At 42.5% G+C, this 18,112-nt stretch overlaps 1 protein-coding gene and 1 pseudogene across 4 annotated transcripts in view; both read left to right on the forward strand.

Moving 5' to 3' along the window:
- Positions 1 to 18,112, forward strand: part of Glis3 (GLIS family zinc finger 3) — a 426,885-nt gene that overhangs the window by 220,208 nt on the left and 188,565 nt on the right. The gene's annotated exons all lie outside the window — the stretch shown is intronic.
- Positions 5,397 to 9,598, forward strand: LOC103164107 (annotated as a pseudogene).

Consider the following 18,112-nt stretch of genomic DNA (forward strand, 5'->3'; position numbering starts at 1 on the left):
GGGGTCAGTAGAAGAAGGGCTGTCTGTCTTTATCACATTCAGATATTTCAAGTTTGAGTCTCCATGCTGTAGAAGTACTGGCCCTCGGACTCGGCACTTACCCTTGACCTCACTGAGGCTCCCCTTCTCACTGTGAGCTTGAACCCCAAATGATATTTACATTCATTCCATCTGCTCCTAACTCAAGCATCTTGACTTGCTGTTTGTTGCCTTTCTTGGCACTACACTACAGTTGTGGAAAAACACCTAGGATCCCTCAAAAAAAGTTTTCGTGTCCTAAACAGAATCTACGACGTGGGTCAAGTTGCATTACGTCCTCTGTCTTTGCTGGGGCAGGGTAAATGAGGGAGCCTGTTTCCTTCCAGAGCTGCTCTTCTATTCCTGAGGAGCTGTGTATGTTGAGGGCTGAAGGCCTGTGAGAGCACAAGCATTCCATGCAGCAGGCCTTATTCCCATACTCAGGGTCTCACAGGGAAAACATGGGCTGAAAGAAAGACTTAGACACCAGTAGAGAAGGCCACTTGTCTTTTCCTGGTTGTCCTTCAGTGGCTGAATAACAGCACTGGGCTGTGGTTTGTCTTTTCAGTGAAGTCCTTGAAAGTTGTTCCTCAGAGACAATTTGAATATATGCAGAGATGAATGCATATGCTGGACTTCAAAAGATAGCTCTTGGCCTAAGTTCCAAATGAAATGAATAGTCTAACTGTAAGACAGTATTTCATCTTACAACCCCCAGAAAGGGCCGGGTATTGGTGGCGCTCGCCTTTAATCCCAGCACTCGGGAGGCAGAGGCAGACGAGTTCCAGGCCAGCCTGGTCTCCAGAGCGAGTGCCAGGATAGCTCAAAAGCTACACAGAGACACCCTGTCTCAAAAAACAAAAACAAAAAAATCCAAAACAAAAAAACAAAAACAAAAACAAAACATAAACCCCTGAAAGGAAAGAATCAGGTCTGCTTCCAGAATCTTATTGTCTCCTTCCTTATTTCTCCTTGAGGTTTGTAGAGGATGGATGATTGCTGGTGTGGTAGGCTGGCTAGCTACACCCAGTGTCTCACAATAATAAGGGACATGGGATGGCTTCCCACTCAGTTCTTCAGCTGTGAGAATTAGGCTGCCATGGTGACCAGGGACAAAGAAAAGTAAGTGATCACAGTCATGATGGAGCCCATTTAATCACCTTCTTTGAGATGTCCCTTGGCAGGGACATATGTGTGCAGTGTTTAATACACTTAAAGGCTTAATTTATACACTAAGAAATCAGGACTAAGGAAGCTGTGGAAATGTGAACTTTTAAAACGTAATGGACAAAAGCATATGGGAGAGGCAAGTGGACTACTAGACTATGTCTGGTTTACAAAATGGATTTTTATCCTGATCCCAGTGAGGGAGAGAGGAGTTAAAAGGGCATGCCCTGGATTCTTTTCTTTCTTTCTAATCAGGGCTAAAGCAACCTATAGAGACCAGGGAAAGCATTTTGGAGTTCCTGCTTGATCCCACAGAAGTGGGTCCTCCTAACTAACTGGCTGTTATTTAAGAGCTACAAGTTGGGAGTGCTTTGGCTTGTCGTTCTAGAGTGGCCTTTGTCATCTGGATGACAATTTTTCCAATTTAATTAACAATTTATTCAGTCGTAAAACTACAGTGACTCATGTAATTAGAGGCTTCCTTCTGTGTCAACAGAGGCTTTTTGGAGCTTGGTAACAAGTTGGACAACTCTGCTGCTTTTCAAAAGAAGTAGTCAATCACCGGGTAATATTTTTAGAATTTCAGAACTGGAATATGGCTGGCCGCTAGTCATCTGGAAAGAAAACGCTTGATTAATTACAACGAATGTATCCAAGAGGGACAACATTTTCTTGGGCCTCATTGAAGTTTTTGCAGGTGGCCTTCTCCAAGCAGGTGAACAGGAAGGGAAAGAGGCACCTCTCCTTTTTCATTAGTGTCCCCTCAGAACAAACAAAAAACTGAGCTCCCAGAGCTGACCAAGGTTATCTTGCAAATTCTTTGCCCCAGTAGAGTGACTTAAAAAAAAAAAAAACAAAAACTGTTGTGTTGTTTTTATCTTGCTGGATTTTGAGTCCTCCTTGAGCATGGGCAGCTGAAAGGTATGTCTAAAATATTCTTCAGGAAGACACCAAAGTGGAGTTCCACAACTGTCACAATAATCACTCATTAGATGAGTGATGTGTTTGCAAAATCAGCCACTTGAACACTTCGGGAGCATAGACGAATAAGAGAAATGTTGCGGGAGATACTGCCAATTAATTAAATGACCACAAGATAAATCTGAAATTTGAAATGGATAATTGCAGAATATAAATGAGTTTATGGCAATGCTGTTACCTGTTTTTCTGTTCACACTATAATGCCGAGGTTATCAGACGAAGTAATGCCTTAGCCTCTCCCTTCAGGGACAGGATGGTTCAATAGGGGACTCAGGCAGCTGGGGAGTGGCAGAGTGGGTTTAGCCATTCCCATGTTAGGAGAGATACCCCCTCCCCCCCCAAAAAAAAGAAAAACAAATCACATTAAGTCACAGGGGAAAACACTGACAAGGGCACTGTCTTCACTCTGGCTTCCTTTCTGCCACAGGGAAGGAGCTGGATTGAGTAAGAAGATAGTGCTTCCAACCCCAGCCCTCCCTGCTGGTTTTCATTTCTCTGGAGGTTACAAGTCAGGAGTGGGGAGGGATCTGACCTTAAGGATGGGTCCTCTCAACACCAGCATTTTTCTTCCTCTATTTCCAGCTTGGTCACCCACAGCTTTTTTCCACCTCTTGTCCCAAGAACAACTACCAAGAACTATGGTGGTGATGGTTTGGGAGGTTAGAGTTCAAGGAAAAGATTCTCAGAGTAGCTCCACCCATCAGATGGCCCCACCCCTCAGATAGCTCCACCCATTAAATGGCTCCACCCACCAGCCATCTATCTAGTCTCATTTCAGCTTAGGTTCTCCCTTTATCTCCAGCACACACAGTTTCGGAGAGCAAACTGCTTTCTTGTTTGAGTCCCAAATCATCTTTGGCTATTGATAGAAACTGGAACCAATTTGGTCTACGTTTTCCACTTTTTTTCCCAGTAGGAATCTTGCTTTTGATTCAAGTTGTCAATCATTTCTCAAAACCCACTCTTTATTTATAAATCTGTTTATTTATAGTCTTCTTGTTCTGCAGAAATTGAGGTAAATTAAAGGAAATGTGAAATGGTAAAAATACAAGTAAAAGCAGAAGACAAAGATTGGAGAAGAAAGATAATTAGAAGAGGGTAAGACCCGAGAGAAGAGGAGACATTTGGTTTCTAGTTCCTTAGCTAGGAAGCAAAGCAAAACAAAAACAACAGAAGCAAAATGTGAACCCTAGTCGGTCTCTCTGGATTTGTGTTGATGAGGTAGCAGAAACAAACCTTCAGACACTAAAAGAAAACTCTCACGTGGGCCTCTTTTCAGATGGTAATTCCTTGTGAAAAGCATATAGGTATTGTGGTTGTAAAGATGACCTTGGGTCTTTCTACCCAGCAGGGAATCAGGCAAATTAATACTTATAGAACACAATAAATGTAGCTCAAGGACAAGCCTTAGCAGGAGAGTGGGGGAAATAGCATTCATTCTGACAGAGGAAACTGGGCTGGCAGCAGGAGGGCAGATCCAGCAGGAAGGTGTTTATCTTAGTGAGCCTCCAGAAGGGGTAGGATTGGGATTAGAGAACCTTCAGAGATGAACCTTCAGGACCAAGGAGTGGAATGAGCAATGGCCAAAGCTGTGTGCTTGTATTTGGGGTGAGGGAGACATGCAGTATTTTGGGACACATATGTAGGACAATGCAAGACAAGGGGGAGTGTGAAAGCGTGGCTTTTGGGAAACTGAATTGTGTCTGAAGAAGGCCTATTGTCTGGCCCAAATCTTGGGAAACACATTCTGATATGAGTGAAGGATACACTACAGAGGCAAGAGGATGGATGGGAGAGATCAGTTAGGGCAGTGTTGTGATAGGAAAATTAAAACAGAAAGGTGACCAGAGCCCGTAGACTAGAAAAAGTAGCAAAGGAGAGTCTCTGTGTGCCATAATTAAAATAACCTAGCCACCTAGCCAGATTGGAAGTAACTAAGAGACCAACAAGAGCTTGGAGATTCAAGGAAGTTGTTAAATATGCAGGGTTGGAACTTCTGGAGCCCTGTAGTTTGCTAAAGTATTATACAGCAGTGAAGGATGCTACCATTAGGCATGGCTGGTCATCTCATAATCACTGAAGTTAATGTTTTCTATTGTGAGATGGTAATAGGACTGGGAAGAGTAACTGAGAATGTGACTGACTGTCTGGACAGCTTATGATAAGCAGTTTGAGAAGTCATTTTCTGGTTTCAATTTTATTGGTATGTATATGTGTGTGAGGGTTCCTGCAGAGGTCATAAGGGGGAATCCTATATTCTGGAGCTGGAGTTGCATGTGGTTATGGCTGGAAACAGAACATGGGGCCTCTGGAAGAACAGTAAGCACTCAACTGCTGTGCTCTCTCTTCAGGCTTTGGAGGTCATTTCTACTCCTGGTGCTCCTGGGCCAGGGGAACGACTACTCCTTTCTGTAATTCATTCCATTGTCTCCTCTGCAGTCTGTGGTTCTCTGAGAATATATTCAGAGGTTTTATCAACAGCAGCAGGTGAAATTGAGTACCTCTTTGCTGGCACTAGAGTTCATGAAAGAAGCCTTTTCAAAGTCACTGATGCTTTGGCCACTGTCACCACTAACTCAAGGGAGGACAGTCTAGGAGACCACATGGCCTGTAGGTTCTGAAGACAAGATTCCATAGCCTGCAGTGTGAGGGACTTTGCTCTTGACCTACTCAGCTAGAAGTGGGCAGACTGTGGTTAAGACCCCTAAGCAAAACTGAGTAGAAAGAACTGGTCAGGCCAGCCTAGTGTCTCGCAGCTCCCCAAAATGTTTCCTGGTGACTTGGAAATGTGACAGCTTGCAAAGGCAGCAGGAAATTGACAACTGAAAGAAGACACTGATGTGGCTCTGAGAATCCCCGAGGACAGATACCAGGAAGGTAGGGACCCTGGAGGGTCAGTGAATTGTTACAATATTCCTAATTATCAGCTGATGTGGACTGGGTGTTTCATTGGGAAATTCTCCTTCTAATTAACATGGTTCTCCTCTGGACAGCTCACAGGTCTGTGCTAATTCCAGAAACAGTAGAAAGATAGACCAATAACTCTGTTTTAATTGAAAATACAGTAATTAGTTTGTGCAGTCCTGCTCTTAATTACAGTGCCAAAATTTTCTGTTTCTAAGCTATTTTCTGGTCATATGATGCCCTGACAGAATTAATAAAGGGTTTTTTTGGGGGGTATGTGATATGTTCCAGGTTTTTCAACTCTGTGACTCATTTCAAACCTAGACATGGAGACAGGATGCACCCATTCTGGGCTCCTGGATCCTTTGCCTTTCTTCAGCAGGAATACAGATGTGTCTCTTCTTGTCTCAGAAGCATTTTATGTCTACGCAGGAGCATCTCCTTGGGTAACAATGAGCAGTGTTCTTGCTTCATTGTCTCATTTTGTCTTCCTAATATTATTCCCCTTCATTGTTTGACATTTTCAAACACCAAGGGGAATTCCTGCCATGAAACTGTTTTAAAGCCTACAATTCAGTAGTATCTAGTCAACAGCTCCGAGGTGTCCATTATATTCACATAGTATAACCGGAAGTTCCAAAAGACCCATCACTCCTAAGGAAACCCACGAAGTAACTCCTGCTTCTTTCCACCCCTAAGCCCCACACAACCACTGCTCAGCTTTTTGTCTTCATGAATTTGCTTACTTTGAATATTTTATATAAATATAGTGAGAGCTACACAACTTTTTTTGGAAGGGGGGATTGTCTTTTTTTTTTTTTTTCACTTAGCATAGTTCCTGAAGTTCACCTGTGGCAGAGAATATATTGAACTTTTGATTACTTTTTATGGATGAATAGTATGTCATCAGGTGGTATGTGACATTCCTAGAGACACATAAATGAAATGTTCACTTAGTCCCAAAAGGTTCTGACAGACCACAGTAAGAGTCCATCAATCCAGTTTAGCAAACAAATAATCATGTTTGGTTTATTTAAAGAAACATGAGTGACTCCTGGCAACTAGACTGGAAAAGGCGCACTTGCATGACTGTTTTACTCTTAGGGAATTTACTATAATGTGTAGTTGGGGGAAAGGTCATGATTAGTATCCAGAGAAGGGCCTGTTGATCCTTTTCGTTTTAAGTGGGACTGTCAGTAGCATCTGTCACCACAGACTGAAGAAAAAGCTTGTAGATTCAAGATACCCTTATGTGGTGTCTCCCTACAACAGACTTCACAGTTTTCTGTACATTCTGTTCTGCCATCCCCTTGACTGTGGGGCAAGGGCTCACCCATCACTGTGCTTCAAAATGGGGAGGTCATGTCAACACCAGATAAATGTATTGCTATAACACATTTTGATGACTGGCTTTCTGGTTGCTTCCAGTGTTACCTGTTGTGTGTGAATGGTGCTTCTGTGATCATATATGGGGTAAAAGTACTTGTGAGTCACGTTTCTGGTTCATCTGGAAATGCTGTTTTCACTAATTCCCATGGGGACAGCTTTATTTTGTATTGCTGCTTGCTGTTTTAGTTTCTTCACATCCTTTTTGGAGACAGCCATTCTGGTGTGAGTGAAGTGAAGTGGTATCTCACTGTGGAATTACATTTTCTTTTCCTTTGCTTTTTTTTAATTTCTTTTGAGACAGGGTTTCTCTGTGTAACCTTGGCTATCCTGGAACTAAGTCTGTAGACCAGGCTCAAACTCACAGAGATCCACCTGCCTCTGCCTCCCGAGTGCTGGGATTAAAGGTGTGTGCCACCACTGCCTGGCAGGGATTACATTTCCTAAAGACTGATGGCAGGGGCATCTTTCCAGGCAGTTTCAGGGAGAGCTGTATTACATGACTGCTGTGTCAGTGACTGACTAGCTTCTGTAGTGGGGTATTTGAAAAACAGACAACAGAAAGGACTGATGGGGAGACAAGATCTTTCAGAATTTTAAGTGTGTGTGTGTGTGTGTGTGTGTGTGTGTGTGTGTGTGTGTGTGTGTGTGTGTAATAGTGTGTGCTCTATGCCACAGTACATGTGGCAGTTGGAGGAAACATGCAGGATTCAGTTCTATCCTTCTACTTTGTATGTATGTCCCAGGAACCTTGGGACATACACTTTTAGTCAGTTGAACCATCTCACTGGCCTAATATTGGTTGGGATTTATAATCCAGAGGGCAGTTAACTGTAGAGTTTCAGTGACTTGATTTTTTTCATGTGTCCCATGGATTTCAAAGACAGTTTAGAGATGGAGAGGTAGGTTTCAATAGGTTAAAGATATTTTTTTGGGCAGGAAATTACTAATTTATGTCATGTTTGGGCACTAGAAATCATTAAATCTGTTTCCCTTTTCTACAAAAAGAATGTACTTTGATTATATTTTAAAAGTGTCCCCTTTTTAGGTAGGTTCTGCACAACATAGCATACAGAAAAAGTCCTGCTGCCTTTGCTCGTTGTTGTTTACACAGGGGATAAGAAAAGGGAGAGAGCGCTTTCAGCCAAGACTGCAGTATTCCAGTCATTTGCCAAAAGACAAGCACAAAGGGATGGATGAGAGTCACCTGATGTATGTTCTCTAGACCTTTTAGGAAACATGGAGTTGTTCCTGTTGCTATATACCTGCAATTCTGGAAGGAAAGTGGTATTGTAGACATCAAGGGAATGGGTACTATTCTGAAAGGAATGCCCCATGTATGTTACCATGGCAAAGCTGGAAGAGTCTAGAGTATCACTCAGCATGCTGTTAGCAGTGTTATAAACAAGCAAGTTGAAGGTAAGATTCTTGCCAAGAGAATTACTCTGTGGATTGAGCGTATTAAGCATGCTAAGAGCTGAGTCGTTCCTGAAATAGGTGAAGGAAAATGATCAGGAGAGAAGGAAGCCAAAGAGGAGGGAACCTGGGTTCAACTGAAGTGCAGCCTGCCCCTGCCAGAGAAGCACACTTCATGAGAACTGACAGAAGGGCACCTGAGCTGCTAGTGCCCAATTCCTGTGAGTTCATAGCTTAATAGATGCATAAAAAGAAATAAAAGACCAAGTCTTGGGGGCGGTCAGAGAGAAAGGCAAAAAGTCTTGGCTGTGTCTGACACCAGTGCCTCCATTACTGGCAGTGCCCCTATTTATGTGATACTCAACTGTTCCTCTGATTGAACTCATCCATATCGTTATCCTGTTTTTTGAGTATAGACACATTATTAAAATGTTATTAAAATAGGTGTTGGTGTTGGGATTGCAGAGAGAAGCTGGCAGGATCTGGACATGACGGGTGTGTATATATGTTCTTTTGTGACCCGGGTCACACATGTGTGCCTCTTTGAGAGTATTCATTGAGTTTTATGCTCAGTGTTTATACTATTTTCTGTAGATACGCTATCCTTTGGTAAATATCTTATTGAAAAAGGAAAGATAATGTGCTTTGTCCACAGTGCCTTATATGGTCTTAGTTTTAATATAAAGGCTGCTTGATATGAGAAGATGTGTGTCTTTTGGTCTTGATAGGTTGAGAAGGCAGACAGGGAACTGATTTTCAATTGAACATCTTTGAAGGAAATTGTATAAATGCATGATTGCTTTGTTCTTTGTGGCAGTCCTGTGTAATGATGTGCTACCTTCATCTTGCTGATAGAGAAACTGAGGCTAAATAATCTAAAATCTTAAGGCTTGCATCACCAGGAAAAAAATATAAATACTTAAGGTTCATATCACCAAGGTGTAATGGAGTCAGAAATGCCCCTCCAGAGTCCTCTGTGGTACTGGGTGCTCATGTTAGCCAGCTGATATTCAAGGGCTATTTGTTAAATGGTGCATGAGTTCATTAAAGGAGTCAGAGAGCCTTGCTGCTGCTCCGGCAGCTCTGGGTTGTGCTGGTTTTGTCTGGCATGTGTTTGCAGATGTGGGTATTGAAGCAGAGGTGACAGGACCCTCATCCACTGGGTTTCCCCTTCCTAGATGCTCTGAGCTGGCCTTCAGTTGGACAAGGCTGGGGGATCTTAAGAGCTCCTGACAGATTGACGGGCTGTTAGCCGGAGTGTGCCTCTCCTTCGAGGTTCAGCAAGGCTGTTCTCATTTAGAGCTGGTGTCTGAATGCCTCCTTGGCTGAAAACTGGCAGGAATAATGGTCTGGTTTGGAGGCTGGGTTGCACAGGATTCTAGTGAGCTGTCAAATGTGATTGCCGAAATGATTTCAGTATGAGCTTATCAGACTGCTGAGGAGCGGAGAACAAGCACACTGCATGCTATTTATGGCATTCACACCCCTGCAGCTTGGAACAAAATATAGCACGTCCCAGGCTCAGATTTAAATTAGAATATTCTGGTGTGTATGCACAGATTAACTGAACAATAGATTCAAGGGACAAGAAGATCCTCAGACCTGGATGAGAGCATGAATATGTCTAATTTTACAGTGCATTTTGAAAACGTTTCAATCCCCAAAGGAACTGATTGTCCTTTACCAAGGAGGCCTGTGAAGGGCGTCCTAGTGCATCCAATTGCAAAGTCTCAGTAAAACTCCTGCCACCGCTGGATTGCACTGCAGTTGAGTATGTGTGTGTAAGTGTGTGTGTGTGTGTGTGTGTGTGTGTGTCCGTATCTGTGTCCATGTCCATGTGCATCTGTGTCCTTGTGAGTGCTCTAATCTTGGAAACCTACGGAGCTCATCTTCAGACAAACCTGGGTTTGAATCTCTTCCCGGCTGTATAGCATTCAGTCTGTCTTTCATGAAAGAGTAAAAAGTACCTAGAGGTGTGTGAGGATTAAGTGAGGTGATGTTCATAGTGCCATTCCTGTCATCCACCTCCTTTTCTTCTGGTAACTTGTCCAGGAGGAAAAATAATCTACATTGGTAAAGTGCTATAACATTGAATTTGAAAACAAATCTACATGGGTAAAGTGCTGTGACACCATCTTTGAAAACAGTCTCTTCTCTGATTTTCTTTAGATAGTATAATAACTTCGCCATTATAAATAGGCTTGGGGTCTGGGGAGGTGGCTTAGTGGTTAAAACATTTGCAGTGCAAACGAGAGGACTGGAGCTCAGGTTCCCTAGAAAGACACAAATGCCTTCTGTGTGTGGCAGGTCACCTGTAATTTCTGCCTCAGAAGGCTGAGACAGGTTCTCCAGCAGGAAATCAAGCAATATCAGTGTGCTGGGAAATACTTTGCCTCCAAGATAGGTAGAAGATCAGTGGGGAGGATTCCCGAAAATCGACTTTGGGCTTCTACAATCACACAGGTGCACCTGAACACAGACACGTGTATCTCCACACTCGTGAACATTGAACACACACACACACACACACACACACACACACACACACACACACGCGGCAAAATAACAAAAATGGCTAATAAGTGTCATAAGATTTAAAAATAGATGGTAAAATAACTACTAGTTGGATGTTTCTAGGCTTTGAAGTGTATTATTCACCTCAAAACAACTCACTTTAATTGAAACACCTTATATACTTAATTTTTAAAAATTTCATTTATAGGTACTTATTTTTACATAAGATAAATCAATTTCTCCTTTTTGGTCCATCTCATTTTTTTGTTTTTTGTTTTTGGCAAATGTAAGATACTAAAGGAATGTAGAGCATATAGTTGTTTTAATTCTTTTATTTCCTTCAGGGTGGGGTCTCTCAGTAGCTAGGGATATAGCCCAGTAGTGGAATATTTGTGTGATGAGGGCCCAAGTTGTTTTCCAGTACTGTAAAACCAAACCAAACCAAAAACTTCGATAGACTCTTTTCCTATATTAAAAGTTTTCAATTATGAGTAACTCATAATTACATCTTTTTAGCTAAATATATCGACTGAAGTATTAAAGTATTATAAGCACATTCTGATATCTGTAGACTTTGACTGCCCACCTATCCATTCATACGCTCATCTGTTCTTTCAGTAAATATGTGCTGAGCCTGGCCTGTCTGTCGTTCTTCTGAGTGCTTGGGGCCCAGTGATGAAGGATACAGGTGCTAGAGGGCAGAGGGATGGATACTAGGAGAACCTGGCAGCCAACTTTACTTTGATATGTTAAATAGGCACCTCAGCTGTTTGTCCTGGGTTTGAAACTTAATAGCTACTACCTGGGGGTGGAAACAGGACATAGATAAACATTTAGGAATCACCAGATGACATTTATTGTATCTGTGCTAAATGGAAAAGTAATCTAATCAGGGGAAGACTTTAATAGCTGAGTCAAGCTGCAAAGGGAGACTATACATGAAGCAAATCTTGCCCATAAAGTCAAATCCTAGCTTCCATTCTTGCAGGCTTGAAGTCTGGTGGCAATCTGGGGGTGGTGGTAGGAATCCTCCTACATGTTCTCTGTATTCAGGGGGTATCCTGTCAGTGATAGACTCTGAGTTCCCCACTAGCTCAGCTTTGTGGAAAGTGGGAGGAACAAGACACAGGAGTTTCCTGGGCATTATTTATTTTGTCCTAATTAGATAGACGCCTTGGCCAGGTGGTGCAGCACTTGCTGTGTCTTCTACCTTTGCTGTGCAGGAAGCTAATGCAGCTGAGTCAAGAAGCGTGTTCCTACAGGCATGCAGAGGGGGTAGGGGGGAGAAGAAAAGAAAGTTAATTAATTCTATCCACACAGTCATTATCATGACCTTCATTTTGATTCTTGATGTGATGACAGCCATATTTGCAGCTTGTACAGCCGTGATACTAATTAGAATGGAAACAGCACTTTGGATAAATTTCCTTTTTGAGAAGGTTTATTTAATTCACTTTACAGTCTCAGTCTGAACACCTGGAGACAGGCTGGGGCTTTCACAGGCGGAGGATTTGACTGGATCATGGAGAACGGCACCCACCATCATCACTTCGGGGAAAATTAACCTTCACTGAGTAAGCAGTGCTGTACAGTGATGCTTCTCAAACCCGCTGCAGAAGAGGCCCAGTTACTTTCCTTTTAATATTTTAACCCACTGCAAACGAAACACAATCTTCTCTACAGGACTGAGAATGGTGTGTGTGTGTGTGTGTGTGTGTGTGTGTGTGTGTGTGTGTGTGTGTGTGTGTGTGAACACCGACTCTAGTCTGTACCTGGTTCAGGGGTTGAGTCTCCCAGTAGCAGGGGTATGGAAGCATGGTGCTCCAGCTTTTGCTTCGAAGAAGCTTTCCTCTTCAAGCTTCTATTTCATTCTGGGTTCTGCTCTTACCCCAGGGAGCATCAGTTACAGGCATCTTTGGGAACCAGTGCTGTCAGTTTTGATGCTAATGGCCCTGTCTCCCTGGAGCTGTGGACATAGCCTCTGACCTCCTTGGGGACAATGTTTTTACCTTCTTTACTCTGATGACTGTCTTACAGAAATAGGAACTTACAAGTTCCTTTGGCTTTTAGTGGCAGCCCTCTGCTCTCAGGGGCCCCACCCATGTGACTTTACATTTCTGTAATAAAATGGGTATTAAGTCTAAGACTTACTTGTGTGGTTTTTGTTTGTTTGTTTGTTTTCTTTTTTCTTGTTTTGTTTTTCTCCAAGTCTCAATTTTTAGGGCAATTTTTGTATGATTAGAGACAAAAATCAAAGAACTCCTTGGTGACATTTTTTTAAGGCTCCATTGGGCCACTAACAGATCACTCTCAATTCTAAACCCAGAATTTCTTTGGTAAGCAAAGAAAAAGAGGAGAATAGAATTTTTTTGAGAGAAAGTTTCCTGAACACTTGTACTGTGGTTAACACTGTCTTGGTTACTAATAGTACTTTAGATGGAATTTATTTTTGACTGCCAGGGACTTAGAATCTGAAATAAATAATATGGAAACCCCATACTCTGTACAGTGATACAAAAGATTGGCCATTCAACAAATTATTTCAAATATCTTTTAAATAAAGATTTTCTAGGAAAGTTGAACATAGAAATAGTTTTCAAGGCCCACACAATTAATTTTTAACTTACTAATATCTGTATATAATAGGTTATACTTTTTATATTTTTGGTTGTGAGCCTAGACTTTAATGGCTGAGCCATCTCTCCAGCCCAGGTTATACTTTTTAAGGAGCAAATTCATACATTTCACAGCTGTGTCCACTCATGAGCTCATTGCCACAAGCAATAACAGAAAATATATTCATTGCTTCCAAAAGTTTCCTTCCTTCTTTGTGATACATTCTTGTCTCAGTCCCTGGTGCCAGGAATCCATCATCCTGTCAATTACTTTGCATTTTTTAGAATTTCAGGTAAATGGCATCTTACAGTATAGACTGGGTATGTAGGATATCCTTACCTTGAGACTCAGAATCTGGCATCTGTGTCCATAGTCCATTCATTGGTGTGACTGAGTGCTTCCTTCTGTGGAACTTGTTTCTGTTTTTTGCTAAGACTCCAGTTCAAGTGTTGGACTACTGTGAACATGTGTGTAAGTCTCAGCATGGACAGCTGTTCTCCTGGGCAATACCAAGGAAGGAGATGACAAGGTCACCTGGAAGGTGTCTGTTTCACAATGAAGGAATCTGGACAGGGCAGTTTTGCTGACATCAGGCATTAATGCATACACATTGGAAAGGTTTGTTCTCTCTCTCTCTCTCTCTCTCTCTCTCTCTCTCTCTCTCTCTCTCTCTCTCTCTTATGAATGGACCCCAGGTACGAGTGTGCCTGTGTGTGTGTAGGGGTAGTGGTGGTGAAGATTCTCCCTGAATGATTGCTGAAAATGTGTTTTTATAAAATGTAGTCCCTGGCCACGCAGTGCTGGCACACGCCATTAATCCCAGTACTCTGTGAGTTCAATGCCAGCCTAGTCTACAGAGCAAGTTTTAGGACAGGCTCCAAAGCCACACAAAGAAACCCTGTCTTGAACAACCAACCAACCGTAGTCTCAGAATAGGGAAATCCAAGATAGGAGTAATAGAGTGTAAATCCAAGTGAAGGACCTGGGACCTTGGCTCCGCTGTTTCCTAAGGAGATGATGTGGACTGGTTCTTCAGTAATTTTATCTGCTCTTTTGTGAGTGGGCATGTTGGTAGTGAGGTGATTTTTTTTTTTTTTTAGGCTGGATGAGAGAATTAAATAAGAAATTAAGAATTAAATAAAATGGTATTAGTATAATGCCTGGGCATTGATGACAATCTTTGGATGTCAAATTGTTGCCATCTTCATTGTATATAGAGAGGTGTCAATGTTTTTCTTTATTTATTAAGTGTCTCTCTCTCTCTCTCTCTCTCTCTCTCTCTCTCTCTGTCTCTCTCTCTGTGTGTGTGTGTGTGTGTGTGTGTGTGTACATGTGCATGAATGTACACTGTAGGCTGAAGTTCAGAAGACAGCTTATGTGAATTAGTCTTCTCTTTTCACCATGTGGGCTCTGGGAATTGAACTCAGGTTTTCAGGCTTGCTCCTAAGGGCTCCACCCACTGAATGGTCCTGATGTTGGTCCTAGGGAGGCATTTTAATGAAACTGTATGAGATTGAGGATAAGCTGCCTTGAAGAAAAGTGAACCTGGTCTGCCATTCATCATCTTTTCCTTGGTTTCCAAATTTTGGCAAAGGAATATACCAAAGTCATTGCTTTGAGAGCTTCCAGTTTTAGGCGCACAGTGTTCCAGATAAAATGAAAACTCTGAATTGTTTGTGAACTACCCAGGTGAAGCTAGGCTGCTTAGCTTTTGGGGGGGGGCGTTGGAGTGTTGGATTAGTAAGCTTGGCAAATGCTTTAGCAGAGTAATTCTAACAAAAACCTAGACTCTTCTTAGAGCTCTTTCAAGGACACTGTCTGGGCCCTTGGGACTATTGTTAGAACTATTGTTAGTGTGGTAATGACCTCATTTTGCTAAGTGCAATGCTGTATTGTATTTATTCTCTTAATTGAAAACAAGATTCTACCAGTGTTGAACTGTGAATCGGAAATTCAACTGGGGATAATAGATACTTGCATTTTTAAATCACAAAAAGACAATGGGAAGTAAACCCAAAGCTGACCATCTCCATGAATCATGTGGATATGCATAGGATGCTGTCCTGTTTTTACTTGATAGTGGTGACATTAACTCACTAAAATGAGATTTAGTGAGATAAGTTTGACAAGGTTAAGTTTTACAATGGGCAGTGAGAAATTTCTTACTCAGTTGGACCAAAACCATGCGTAAAATGTTGTAAATCATTAAAGCTGGTGTAAATGAGCACACTGGGTTTGCGCTTTGAACACCTCCCCACTTCTTCATCTTTAAGTAGCATGGGATAGCATGCATGTGCCCAAACAGCCTAGCATGTGTGTCATGCAATGTGTTTACAGTAAAGGGCTTAGATGACAGTCTTGAGACACATCTCCTTCCAAGGTCTAGACGTTATGTTCCCATTGTACTCAAGCAAGTCCAGCCTGCCTCAGCTCGAATGCCCTTCAATCTGCAAGTCCCACTACTTTCTGCCACACAGACATCTTGGTGCTGCTCTATTTTGGGCACTTTGAGCAGGTGGAATTTGATTTGTGGTGTTACTGTGGTTGTGATCAGGAGCTGCATGACCGCTATCATTTGCTTAGATCAGGGAGGCAGCAAGAGAGAATCTGAAATAGAACCCACCATGTGTGCGCCTGCTAATTATTTGCTTTGTTCTCACAGCTCGGCACTAATTCATATAATATCAGACATTTATAATCTGGCACTATGTAAATGACTAGGGAGAAGTCTAAAAAGTGTCTCATAGCTGGATGCTCAGGCTCATTGCAAAAAGTTATTAAATTCTCAAGACTGAAGCTAATTCGGAAGTGGTTGGCAGAATCCATGTTGCTAAGTATTTGGTTTGGGACTCTTAGACTACATAAAACCAGCCTGATTGGTTTCAAAGATGGAAAATACAGTTCCAATGGATTTTTAAAAATATATCTATTTCTAATACTAAATAAAAGGATTGGTGAATTTTTCACAAATTGACCAGATAGAATGCCAGAATAAACACAGTGACATTCTCTGTTTAAAAAGGACTTTGACAACTCTGATTCTTGGGAGGAGCTGTTGTGTGACTAACATTGGCCACAGAGGCCACACCTGCCCACAGCACACTGCTGCCCCTCATGCTCACACTGGCTGTTCTGTATCTTGACCGATATTGTCTAGAGATGGCCCTCTCACCTCCTTCAAGGTTTGGCTCAGATGTGACCTTCTCTAGGGGCATTATTCTACTGCCTCATTAAAATTGCAACCTGGACCTTCCCTGGCTTCCACAGAGCCAACCCCCTTTGTTTTTAGCTTCATTTCTCTAACACCATCCCCAGTGTGCTTGAGATTTACTTCTTAATAGCATCCCCCATTACTGTCAGTTTTCCCTGGCATTCCTCCCCACTCCTCTCTGCAGGGAGGGCTCTTTGTGGTATTGTCTGCTGTTGGGCTCAGGCAGTACATAGTAGGCACTTAGTAAATACTTGATGAGTTTCCTGGATGTGATAACCATTTAAAATAACATTCCCATTGAGTGACAGAGCTGTCAGCTAGTAAAGGAGTATGATGTCATCAAAGAGCGCTTCCCTTGAGGTCTGCCCTTTCTTCCATATACCTTTGATATCTGTGAGATCACTCTTTGTTTTCTAACAACCCCTTGGGAAGATTATAAGGGACGAATAAGTCACAAATACCAAGGCACAGTTTGCACTTTGTAACCCTGCCCTATACAAACACCCATGCTTTGTTAGAGAGTTTTAGTGTCCCACAGGATCAACAGTATTTTTATTCTCACAGTGTTTGGACTCAGTCCTTCTATCAGCTTCCTGCTAGATGACACTGCTTGGTGCTTTGCTCATTTCCCCTCCTGGCTCTTTCCTACCCCTTCATGAGGTAACTGCTGTTAGCTCATTCTGGAACAGGCATTGGAGATGAAGAGGCGGGCATACACTGGACCTCCAGCTGAAATGAACTTCAGCCTGTCTTGTTCAAAGATAATTCATGCTTCTTCGTATGAGGGAGAATACAGAAGTGTTCTCTGTAGTCAGAGAAAACTGGTCTCATTAATGTCTCCACTTGTATCTATTCCTTCTGTCACAGTCAATACCCAGGATCATGGGTCATAGCCTCTGGGGCAGTTCTTCTGCAGGTATATGTACTTGCTTCCCAGGGGGCAGGGCTCACTGTCACAGCTGCCAAAAAGGGACCCATAGATCTTAGAGTTTAGGTTGAAGGCAGTTTGAGAGCTACTGTACTTTCTATTGTAATACTAGTCTCCACTTCTCTCCCCACAGTCTTCTTCTCTGAACCCACCATCCCCAGTCAAAGTCTCCAATACAGCTGTATTTGGTGTGTTTAAGGGGCTTGGAAAGCTGGAATGATAAAAGTGCATCCCAAGTGTTCCTCTGGTTTACAGAGAACATTTATTAAGAGCAGAGACTCAGCTCCCTTCCTTCCTCAGTGACTTCTTTTTCAGCTGTGGGTCCTGGGGTCAGGTCTGTGCAGACCTCCAGGGCTTCCAGAGCCTGCTCTGTGTCATCCAACCAAGAGGCTGATGGAGTAGAGCATTAGACTTTATCCCTAAGGCACTTAGTTGTGCATTATGTATCCAGTCTCTTCCTGTCAAGATGTGAGAAAGGCCACTTGACAAGCAGCCAAGTTTATTTTAATTTTCTTACCTTTCCTACCCTCTCTTCCTTGATGCACTTGGACATATCTGTTACTGTACAGACACTGTATTGGTGTCTCCATCAGTCCAGGCATTTGAGTCTCTGTTTATGTGGATTTGCACGGTGGTGAGATATAGTTGTGTTAGCAGTCCGTTCCTGAGGGCTGGGGCTGAGCTGGGGGAAATAGGTTTGCCCCAATGGTTGCTGGAAAGGGGCAAGTTAGTAAGGTATTGCTTTCATGCAACATGGTCATAAAATGTGTCTCCATAGTCTTCCAGCCAAGTTCTGATTGCATAGGGAGGGGATCACCCTTGACACCTATTGGCTTCTACTGGATCCCTTCTAGTGGAATGTCATTGCCCATCTTTAAAATGCCAGGATGTCATCATAGGGAGCTTGTATTCTGAGGAGGGCTTCTTCCTCTGCACTGTCTTCTCCTGTGACTTTTTTCTGGCACCATATT

This window comes from Cricetulus griseus, chromosome 3 (assembly GCF_003668045.3).
Source record: "Cricetulus griseus strain 17A/GY chromosome 3, alternate assembly CriGri-PICRH-1.0, whole genome shotgun sequence".
NCBI classification, from domain to species: domain Eukaryota; kingdom Metazoa; phylum Chordata; class Mammalia; order Rodentia; family Cricetidae; genus Cricetulus; species Cricetulus griseus.